This window comes from Sorex fumeus, unplaced genomic scaffold, assembly GCF_029834395.1.
Source record: "Sorex fumeus unplaced genomic scaffold, SorFum_2.1 ptg000014l, whole genome shotgun sequence".
NCBI lineage: Eukaryota > Metazoa > Chordata > Mammalia > Eulipotyphla > Soricidae > Sorex > Sorex fumeus.
In genome coordinates, this window is record NW_026606071.1 from 17,059,544 (window position 1) to 17,071,425 (window position 11,882).

General features: G+C 41.4%; 1 pseudogene; it reads right to left on the reverse strand.

The window, feature by feature from the left end:
* Positions 1-11,638, reverse strand: part of LOC130021152 (60S ribosomal protein L27-like) — a 48,574-nt pseudogene extending 36,936 nt beyond the window's left edge.
* Positions 11,639-11,882: the final 244 nt, after the last annotated feature.

The following is an 11,882-nucleotide window of genomic DNA, read 5'->3' on the forward strand; positions in this document are numbered from 1 at the left end:
TAGGAATGTAGATTCGTTTCAGTTTCATGGAAAACAGTTTGAGTTTCATCAAAATATTAAAAATAGATCTATCAAATAACCCATTAAAACAATCTCGGGATCTATTAAAAGAACATAAAATAATAATTGTAAAAAATATATGCCAACTATGTTCAGTGCAGCAACATTTACAATAGCAAAGATTTGGAAATTGCACAAATCTCCTAGGACTAATGAGTGGATAGAGATGATGTGCTTTAAGTACATGATAGAATACTACTAAGTTACATATATATATGTATATACATATAACATAATTGAATCACTGTGAGATGCTTACAAAGCTTTTATGTTTGAGTTTCAGTCACACAATGACCGAACACTCATCCCTCCACCAGTGCACATTTTTCATCACCAATGTTCAGAGTACACCCTCTCCCCATCCCACCTCTCTTCCTGCCTCTACAGCAGACAATCTACCCCATACTTTCTCTCTACTTTGGGGCATTATGGTATGCAATGCATATACTGAGAGGTTATCATGTTTGGTCCTTATCTGCTTTCAGCACACATCTCTCATGCCGAACTATCCTTCCAACCATCATTGACTTAGTTATTCCAACTCTATTCCAACTGCTTTCTCCCCCAACTCATGAGTCAGGCAACCAACCATGGAGCAATATTCTTGGCCCTGTCTCTACTGTCCTTGGGTGCCAGTCTCACATTATGTTATTTTATATTCCACAAATTATTGCAGTCATTCTATGTCTGTCCCTCTCTTTCCAACTCATTTCACTTAGCATAATACTCTCCATGACCATCCACTGATAAGCAAATTTCATTACTTCATCTTTCCTGACAGCTGCATAGTATTCCATTGTGTAGATATACCAAAGCTTTTTTAACCAATTGTCTGTTTTCAGGCCCTAGGGTTGTTTCCAGATTCTGGCTATTGTGAACAATTCAGCTATATATTTTTAAGGAAACCAATAATTGCAGCCTGGCTGGAATATGGGGGATGTTAAGCTAAGAAAAATAAGTTAAAAGGTGAAAAACAGGTTTTGGATGATATTTTTGCAGTGAAATTTAAAAAGAAACAGAAAAAATCAAGTCAAAATTGAATTCTGACTGCTGAATTCACCACTAGAATGGGTGACAGCAAAGGGTTCACTATAGTGAGGTTGGTTTATATTTTGGTGGTTGAAATGATATGGTTACCAAAAAACAATCCGAAAGATCAGTGAAACCAAGAGCTGGTTCTTTGAGAAAATTAACAAGATTGATAAGACTCTAGCAAAAGTCACAAAGAAAGGGAGAGAGAAAAGCCTAATAAACCGAATCAGAAATGAAAAGGGGATCATTACAACAGAAACTACAAAAATTCAAAGGATACTCAGGGAGTACTTTGAGAAGCTTTATGCCACGGAAAATGAAAACCTCGAGGAAATGGATAAATTCCTAGACTCCTACAGACTCCCAAGGCTGAACCAAGAAGACCTGGAATACCTGAACAGACCTATCACCATCAAGGAAATTGAAATGGTAATAAAAAGTCTCCCCAAGCACAAAAGTCCTGGCCCAGATAGATTCACTAGTGAATTCTTCCAAATCTTTAAAGAGGACTCACTCTCAATCCTCTTTAAGCTTTTCCACGAAATTGAAATATCAAAAACACTTCCGAACAGTTTCTACAAAGCAAATATTACCCTGATACCAAAAGCAGACAGAGATACCACAAAGAAAAAGAATTACAGGCCGATATCCCTGATGAACACAGATGCAAAGATCCTCAACAAACTATTAGCAAATAGAATCCACTACTCATCAAAAAGATCATACACCATGACCATTTAGGATTCATCCCAGGGATGCAAGGATGATTTAACGTTCAGAAATCAATCAGCATAATCCATCATATCAACAAAAGAAAAGATAAAAGTCATATGATTATATCAATAGATGCAGAGAAAGCATTTGACAAGCATTGACCTTTATGATGAAAACCCTAGCCAAAATGGGTATAGAGGGGACTTTCCTCAACATAGTTAAAGTCATCTACCACAAGCCTACAGCAAGCATCATCCTCAATGGGGAAAAGCTGAGAGCCTTCCCTCTAAGATCAGGGAAGAGACAAGGATGCCTACTGTCTCCACTGCTGTTCAATATAGTACTGGAAGTACTTGCAATAGCGATTGGGCAAGAAAAAAATATTAAGGGAATTCAGGTAGGAAAGGAAGAAATCAAGCTCTCACTACTCGCAGATGATATGATACTATACTTAGAGAACCCTATAACCTCCACCAAGAAACTCCTAGAAACAATAGACTTGTATAGTAAAGTTGCAGGCTATAACATCAATACCCAAAAGTCCATGTCTTTGCTATACACAAACACTGTGAGAGAATAAAGTGAGATGAAAAAACAATCCTGTTCACAATTGTGCCCCACAAAATCAAGTACCTAGAAATCAGCTTTACTAAGGAAGTAAAGGACCTGTACAAAGAAAACCACAAAACGCTACTTCAGGAAATAAAAGGGGACATGAGGAAATGGAAAGATATCCCCTGCTCATGGGTCGGGAGAGTTAACTTTGTCAAAATGGCAATACTTCCCAAAGCATTGTACAAATACAATGCAATCCTTATAAGTATACCCATGACATTCTTCAAAGAAATGGAGCAAACAGTCCTGAAATTCATATGGAACAATTAACCCCCATTAATAGCTAAAGCAATTTTTGGGAAAAAGAAAATGGGAGGAATCAACCTCCCTAACTTCAAACTCTACTACAAAGTAGTACTAGTTAAAACAGCCTGGTACTGGAACAAAGGCAGAGCTGCAGACCAATGGAACAGGGTTGAATACACTGACATCTCCCCTCAATCATATGATCATCTAATCTTTGATAAAGGTGCAAGAAATGTGAAGTGGAGTAAGGAAATCCTCTTTAACAAATTGTGCTGGCAAAACTGGAAGACTACATGCAAAAAAGTGGGCTCAGAACTCTGCCTAACACCATGTACAAAAGTAAGATCAAAATGGATTAAAGACCTCAACATCAGACCAGAAACCATAAGGTACATTGAAGACAAAGTTGGCAAAACCCTCCATGACATTGAAGTTAATGGTATCTTCAAAGATGCCACAGCACTGGCCGAGCAAGTGAAAACAGAGATAGATAAATGGGACTATCTTAAACTAAGAAGCTTCTGCACCTCCAAAGAAACAGTGACCAAAATACAAAGACAGTCTACAGAATGGGAAAGGATATTCACCGAATACACATCTGACAAGGGGTTGATATCCAGGATATACAAAATACTGGTTAAACTCCACAAGAAGAAAACATCCAACCCCATCCAAAAATGGGGCAATGAAATGAACAGAAACTTTCTCAAAGAAGAAATCCGAATGGCAAAAAAGCACATGAGAAAATGCTCTACATCATTAATCATCAGGGAGATGCAGATCAAAACCACAATGAGATACCATCTCACACCTCAGAGACTGGCCCACATCCAAAAGTACGAAAGCAACTAATGCTGGCATGGATGTGGCGAGAAAGGGACACTCCTTCACTGTTGGTGGGAATGCCGACTGGCTCAGCCCTTTTGAAAAACAGTATGCACGATTCTCAAAAAATTAGAATTTGATCTCCCATTTAACCCAGCAACACCACTCCTGGGAATACATCCCAGAGAGGCAAAAATGTATAGTCGAAGTGACATCTGCACTTGTTTGTTCATTGCAGCACTCTTTACAATAGTAAGAATCTGGAAAAAACCTGAGTGCCCAAGAACAGATGACTGGTTAAAGAAACTTTGGTACATCTACACAATGGAGTATTATGTAGCTGTTAGAAAAGATGAAGTCATGAAATTTATATACAAGTGGTACTACATGGAAAGTATCCTGCTAAGAGAAATGAGTCAGAAAGAGAGGGACAGACATAGAAAAATTGAATTCATCTGGGGGACATAAAGTAACAAAATAGGAGATTAATACCCAAGAATAGCCGAGATCAGTACCAGGAGGATTACTCCATGGCTTAGAGGTCAGCCGGGCATTCTAGGGGAAAGGGCAGCTCAGATAGAGAAGGGAGCACCAAATAAAGGGTTTTCGGAAGATCCTCCCAGGATGAGAGATGCATGTTGAAAGTAGACTATGGACAGAACACGATTGCCACTCAATGCCTCTTTTGCAGACCACAACACCCAAAAGGAGAGAGAAAACAAAAGGGAATGTCATGCCACAGAGGCAGGGTGGGATGGGGGGATGGTGGGTGGGAGGGATACTGGGATCCATGGTGATGGAAAATGGGCACTGGTGAAGGGATGGGTATTTGATCATTGTACAATCGAAACCGAAGCACAAAAATTTGTTAGTCTACAACTGTACCTCATGGTGTTTCACTAATAAAAAAATATATATATAAAGAAAAGAAATGATATGGTTACATATATTTGTGGACCTGTGCTTCTAAAATATATGCAATGTTATAAATCAATGTTACCTGGATAAACATTAATAAAAAATAAAAACCTAACACAAGACTTATGAAATAAAAGAATCCATATATACATACACATATATGTGTACATATATACACATATACATGTATGTATGCGTATATAGAAACACATATATGTGTATATATGCACACATATATGTGTCTCGATATATATATGCTCACGGAGTCTGTACTCACGGGAGTCTCTACTCACGGAGTTTGTACTCAGGAATTTGTGCTCGGCAAAAACTGCAAGGCATTCATGGGGTTTGTTCATACTTATGGATTCTGTGCCTGTGAAGTCTGTCTTCACAGAATTTGTGCTCAGATTCCATACTCACGGACTCTACTCATGGGAGTCTGTACTCACAGAGTCTCTACTCACGGAGTCTGTACCCATGGGAGTCTGTGCTCGTGGAGTCTGTGCTCGTGGAGTCTGTGCTTGGCTGATCTATATTCACGGAGTCTGTACTCACAGGAGTATGTTCTCGCAGAGTCTGTGCTCGTGGAGTCTGTGCTCATGGGAGCTTGTACTCACATGACCCTGCATTCACAGAGCATTCACCCCTGAGTTTAAACAAGGTGGGGACGGACACCACACAGCAGTCAATGCGGCTGGAGCTGTCTTGGGGCTTGGCAAAGCCCACACCCCCAGGGGGCTGCAGGCAGCCAGGTGCACTCCCTGTCTCCTTCTGCTGCTCCAAGGATCCCTGTGCTGAGCCAGCAATAAACCTGCACCCGGCGTCCAGGGGTGCCAGCTCGGAATAGTCACTGTGCCTCACCCTGCTGGCCCTACACACTCCATGAGCACACACTCCCATGAGCACACACTCCCGTGAGCACACATTCCCATGAGCACTCACTCCCATTAGCACTCACTCCCGTGAGCACCACTCCCGTGACTACACATTCCCATTGTTGATTACCTGTTGAGGTGGTATTTTGCATGTGTTGGATTAAATAGGCTCTAATGTGAAATGATTTCCACCAGCATTTACTTGTGGGCCAATGTGGCAACACGAGTACTAACTCCTGGGTACAAATTCCGTGAGTACAGACTCCCGTGTGTACAGACTCCATGAGTATACACTCCCGTGAGTACACACTCCATGAGTACACACTCCCATGAGTATAGACTCCATGAGTACACACTGCCATGAGCAAACACTTCTGTGAGCACACACTCCCTTGAGCAAACACTCCCATGAGCACACACTCTCGTGAGCAAACATTCCCATGAGCACTCACTCCGGTGAGCAAACACTTCCATGAGCACACACACCCGTGAGCACACACTCCCGTGAGTACACACTCCTGTGAGCACACAGTCCTGTGAGTACACAGTCCCGTAGTTGATTGCCTATTGAGGTGGTATTTTGCATGTGTTGGATTAAATAGACTCTATTATGAAATGATTTCCACCAGCACTTACTTGTGGGCCAATATGGCAACCATTACATTTATGTCATATGTGGTTGGAATCTACTTCTCTTAGGCAATGCTGAGCTAGAGTGCCTTGCAGTATGGCCCCTGGAGAGAGAACTGGGTACATAAAAGCACTGTTATAGGTAGAGGGGAGGAGAGTCAGAAGTGCAAAGGCTTGAGGGGCAGTGCTCAGGGGTGGGGGTGGGAATGTCCTGGGACAAAGTTGTTTTGAATGCAACACAGCTGAGGCACTAGCAGCAAAGCCAATGTGCCTGAGTATTGAGAGCAGAAAGGAGAACAGTATGAGCCAGACTTGGAATGAGTCTGGATCTATGATCTTATCGGCTGTGAGGAAGTTGCTGCTGGTCCCCCTCACCTCCAATCGTCTTGGGTCACATCTAGCAGTACTCAGGGCTTACTCTTGTCTCTGTGCATGGGAATCACACTATATGGGGTGTGTGGGATCGAACCCCAGTCAGCAGTGAGCAAGGCAAAGGTACTATCCACTACACTATCACTCTGGCCCCTCACCTCCAATTTAAACTGGCTCTGACTTTTGTGATGAATGGGATTGGAGGGCAGAAGAAAGTGGTCAAGAGGACCCTTGCAAAGCGTTTGTGGCCATCCAAGGTGAGCACTCTCCTGTGATTATCTGTAGGTGGAGGGTTTGCTTGTCTGAATGTGCTATGCCCCTCTGGAAAAGTTAGAGTAAACAGGGCCCCCCAAGACTTTATTTGATTCTTTTTCCACAACACTCACTTTGACTGTACTTTAAAATGTTGGGAATTAGGTACCAACCACTTCTATTTATTTAGAAAAGCTGATTGTGGCAAAACTGTAGCACCCAGGGAAAATTAGCAAGTATTTGCACAGGGCAGAAGCTGGTTATAGTGGAGCTTAGAGGCAGCTTTACTCTGACGCTTCCTTTGCTCTCCCGTTCGGAAAGACACAACTGTAGTTGGTTGATGAACACTTGATGCTTGACTGATATCATTGAAGGATTAAATTTTAGTTTTATTTAAATTTAAGTAGCCCATGGAACTAGTGGCTATCATATTGGATGGTTCTATTCCAAGTCTACCTTAGTCCATACTCTGTCCAAATATATTCCTGACACCATAAATTAGCATAAATGGCCCTGCAACCAAATGAGTTGTGACCCCTCCATCTCTGCTACAATGACTACAAAAATTCATGTTTAGCATGTGGTTTTCTTTTTAAAGATAAACTGCAATAGATACTGGCCATGGGATGATAATACTGGAAAAGAGAAGATTATTTTATATTTCTATATGGGTGTTCTTGTATTAAGTTTTTTTAAAACAAAATTAAAAGAAACATTGTATTAGTTACAGGTGTATGGTATAATGACTTGATATTTGCATTCTATACTTGTATTCTACTATACAATAGCACAGCGGATAGGGTGTTTGCCTTGCACGTGACCAACTTGGGTTCAATTCCTCCATCCCTCTCGGAGAGCCTGGCAAGCTACCGAGAGTATCCTGCCCGCATTGCAGAACCTGGCAAGCTCCCCGTGGCATATTTGATATGCCAAAAACAGTAACAACAAGTCTCACAATGAAGACATTACTGGTGCCCGCTAGAGCAAATCCATGAACAACGGGAGGACAGTGCTATCTATATCTATATCTATATCTATATACATATATATGCAGTTATCCTCTCCCCCTCCTTCTATATGCTGATCCCAGCCTCTGGAATATCTCTGTCACACCTAGTTGAGTAATTTTGGTGAATTCTCTTTGTTCTACAAGAAAACAAAACCTAAAGACCAGATTTCTGAATTTTCTAGTCTCTCCCTTTTTTTTCCTTTTTGTTTTTTGACCCACACCTAGCTGTGCTCACTTACTCCTACCTCTATACTCATAGGTCACTCCTGGTGGTGCTCAATTAGATACTTGCAAGCCAATCACCCTATGCATTATATTATCTCTCTGGTCTCCTCTCCAGACTTTTAAAGCAATGAAAGTAAAGGCTTAACTGCTAGACTGCTGGGTTCAAACCCTGGCTTAATACTTTCGAGATGTGTGACCTGGGTGCTTTGATTCATTTCTGTCTTAAATAGGGATAATAACATCAGCTAATCCACAGGTTTTTTTTTACCCAAAGCTTTACTCATACTGCATCTAAATTTTAGCTGGAGACAATAGAATGACTCCATTTCCAATTCTTACCACCGTCCTTTTTTCTGCAGGAAAGGAGTAAAGCAGAATTTTTTCTGCTCTCTCAATTGATTTCTTGTGCAGTGTTTTCCCTACCTATTCGCCCACAACTTCCTTCTGGCCTCCTATTTTTCATTACAGACAGTGTGGTTCTTCTACTCCTCCCAGACTATTGGCTTTGAGAGAAAGCCTTCACTCTCTACAGCACACACATATTCGTGAATAATGTAATGAATGAATAACCTGTTTTACTCAGTGGAAATTTCTTTCTTAATAGTGTTTCCTATTGTAGGAGTATCAAAGTTATCTTTTATCATCATAAACCCTACAATTCAGAAGAGAATGGCATAGGGCAAGGGTTAGATAAATGTGTGGAATAAATGAATATATTTTCCATCTAGATCAGTATTGAGTTCAGAGATCTGCTTATACACTCGTGGATCAACATGAATCAAAAAAAGTCTGTTAAAGTTTGCCAATTCACATTAGAGGTTTTTAAATTTTTATGTTCTCTCCAAGTTTCTTACCCTTCCTATCTTCTCTCTTTAATTATCATATACATAAAATGATTTTGAACTCTAGGGATTCATATATTTATGTCATGTGACAAGATATTTTTTTCTTGAACTTTAAACCTCTCTGATCCTGCCAACTGAGCAGACTGTATCAGTTATTCTGTATGGATTCAAAACATTACAAGTTAAAAGCAAGTCATCAGTTCTACCACTTTATATAGTTTAAGAGCAAATCTCAATGGGTACCAGGAGCTAAAGTGCCTGTTCAAGCTGGAGGCTGAGTCTTACCCTGGTGGATGCACCAGGCAAGACCCTGGCGGTTCTGTTGTGTAGGATACCTAGTGTCACAGCAATCACCAGTCACATAGCAGTCATTTGTGTATAAGCACTGAAATTAAAGTCTCACTCCCCCCAACTGGTGAGCAGCACTCCTGAAAAAATGGCACTGGCACTAGGGTTAGAAATGCAATCTCTCAATGAGCAGATGAGTGAGCACTACAATTAAATGAGTTATTAAACAACATCAACAAAGATTAGGGGAGGAATAAAGCATTTTTCAAAGAACTCAGGGACTGAAGGGAGAGTACAATGGGTAGAGCAAGCACTTGCCTTGCACGTGACCAACCTGGGTTCTATCACAGTACCTTTTATGGTCCCCCAACCACACCAGGAATGATCCCTGAATGAAGAGCCAGGAGTAACCCATGAGTGCGGAGAGGTGTGGCCAAAACCCCCAAAAAAGAGTAAATTAATAAAGACCTCAGTTTTTCTGTCTCTGAATCACACTAAAATATTAGTATTTTAAAGACTACTTTTGCTGATACAGACAGTATAATACCTATTATTAAAATTTTAAAAAATGTTTAACTGCAATCCAAATCTTTCTTTAGCTATAGTTGACTTTACATTGCTTTCTTTTTTACTTATACTTGGGGAAAAGGGAAAAAAAGGTCAGATTGATTTAAAACAACAAAACAAAATCATATTTTGAAGCATATTTTGTGGAACAAGTACATACTAATGCAAAAAGATCATTTTTGATAAAACAGAATAATATAGCAGTACACAAGACACCAAAGGTATAATTCAGTTCCTTTGTTTGATCTAAAAGTAGTGGAGGGGAATTGTTCATTTGGATTTTTAAAATAAGTGATACAATAGATTTTGCTGCTTTGATCTACAGTTGGACAGAAGACTTTAGTTTTTGCTTTAACTTCATGTATCTTGGAGAACTATGCTCTTATTTTTCTCTTACTTTGTAGTGAAAAAACATTTTGACTTAATCTAACATAATACCGAAGAAGTACTCTTACACTGAAGAAGCATTACATATTGAACAAATAGTTTATAATACATTGAGCTGATTCTTTACTAAGATATTTCTTTGACTCAACTCCATTCTATGAATTTCACAAATGATAGCAAGGTAGGTGACACTAGCCACAAATGTTGGAAAGATGGATAGAGAGACAGGCAAATAACTCAAAGTCCTGAAAATAAAGCTGTTAAATATTACAAGCACAGCCATGCCTTGCTAAACTCATTTTTTTTCAGGACAGAAAAGCAGATTGTGGAATTATTCACGCCAAAGTAATCCTTGCTTAATTTAATCATTGAACTAGGTTTCCTAATATGGATATTTTCTTAGACTTCAATTTGTTACATAGCTAACTTATTTTCTAATAGACTATGTTGGTAATAAGAAAATGAATTACATGCTCTTGGCAGAGAGATGACAAGTTAGATCTGAATTTATCCCACACAAACTTGGTACCTCCTTTTAAATTCAATAAGCTTGGGATACCTCTATAATGTATCAGATCTGGATGCCAATTATAAACAGATGGTAAGCTGCTGCACCCAGAGCACTGCAGAGAGCACAGGCCACACTGCAGTTTCACAGGGATGGTCCAGGGCACCATCAGGAAGCTCACGTGGTGCTGTGGATTTTGAACAGAGCCCACTCCGCCTCCTATTGTCGGAATTTTTAAAAGCGTAAATCCTGTTGGCTTAGCATTGGCAAGACGTGACTTCCGGGTAGACTTAACACTTCCCCCCCCAAGAGAGATCAGTGACCCTCCACCAACTTGTGACCACAAGCCTCAGACGGATGAAATGGGACAACAGTGAAAAAAGGTGCGTGATGTTTGAAGGAGTTTTGGTCTTTCCCTAGCCACGTCTCCCCGAACAAGGACTAGGAGAAATTTCAAGATGAGGAACACGCAACTGTTACTATTTCATCCACTCCCCCTTTCCCAGCAGGGAGTTCTTTAACAAATAATAATGCATTCCTCTTGGGACAAGAATCAGAGTGATGACGAGCCTCGCAGGCACCACGACAGCCCTCCTGCACACCGGCTGCGGATCATCCCTCTCACTTGCCAAACATAAGTTCCTTCTCGACACTGATTTCTTAAATTTCCGCTGACTTGGCAATCCGCGGCCACATCGCCCCAACACTGTAATATCGTCAAGACTTCACAGCTAAGCAGTTAGAAAGGATTTGGGGTTTAATTCAGTTCAGTGACCTGTTTAAGAGAATGACGGAAGTAAAACCATTTTCAGCTCAAGGCCCGAGAAGGCCTCGCGCACTCTGAAAGACTCTTTGTATCAATGCCATGAATCAAAAGGTTTGTCTAAGTGCTTCTGCTGTGCCACCAGTGAAGGCCCGGCAATGTGGCAGTGAATCACATTTAATAACTTGTGGTTAGCTGTCACGAACACTTAATTTGATGCTGAACACAAACCCTGCAGGGGTGGAAGGGGGCTGGGGAAGGACTAGGTGTGTGGGGTGGGGAGGAAGGAGGCAGGAGAGTTAAATTCCCTTTGCGAGCTGCCCGCCGCCTTCTCCCCGGGCGCGGGTGCAGCCCAGTTGCAGCAGGGGCCCGGGTCTGCGCCGCCGTTGCCATCAATTTTCCGCCCCGCAGACCAGGGGTCCTGCGCCCGGCGGTCAGGGAGGCGCTCGCCCGGGCCACCGCGCGGCCGGAGCACTCGAGGGCCGTTTTAGAAGAATTCAAACCCATCCGGGAAGCCACAAAAGATTTTTTTTTTTCCTTCCAGCTTTCTAGCTGTCTGGCAAGCAGGAGAAACTCCTCTTGTGTCAACTGCTAAAAACACTGCTGTCCCTGTGTCCTAGATGGAATGCGTCAAAACTCGGGAATACCACAGCTTCACATGCTGTCCATGTGTGCTGGCGGCACCGGGCTCCAGCCGCTTCAGACGTTTTCATTTGTCACTCGGGAAAGCAGATGTGTCGGGGAAGTTGGA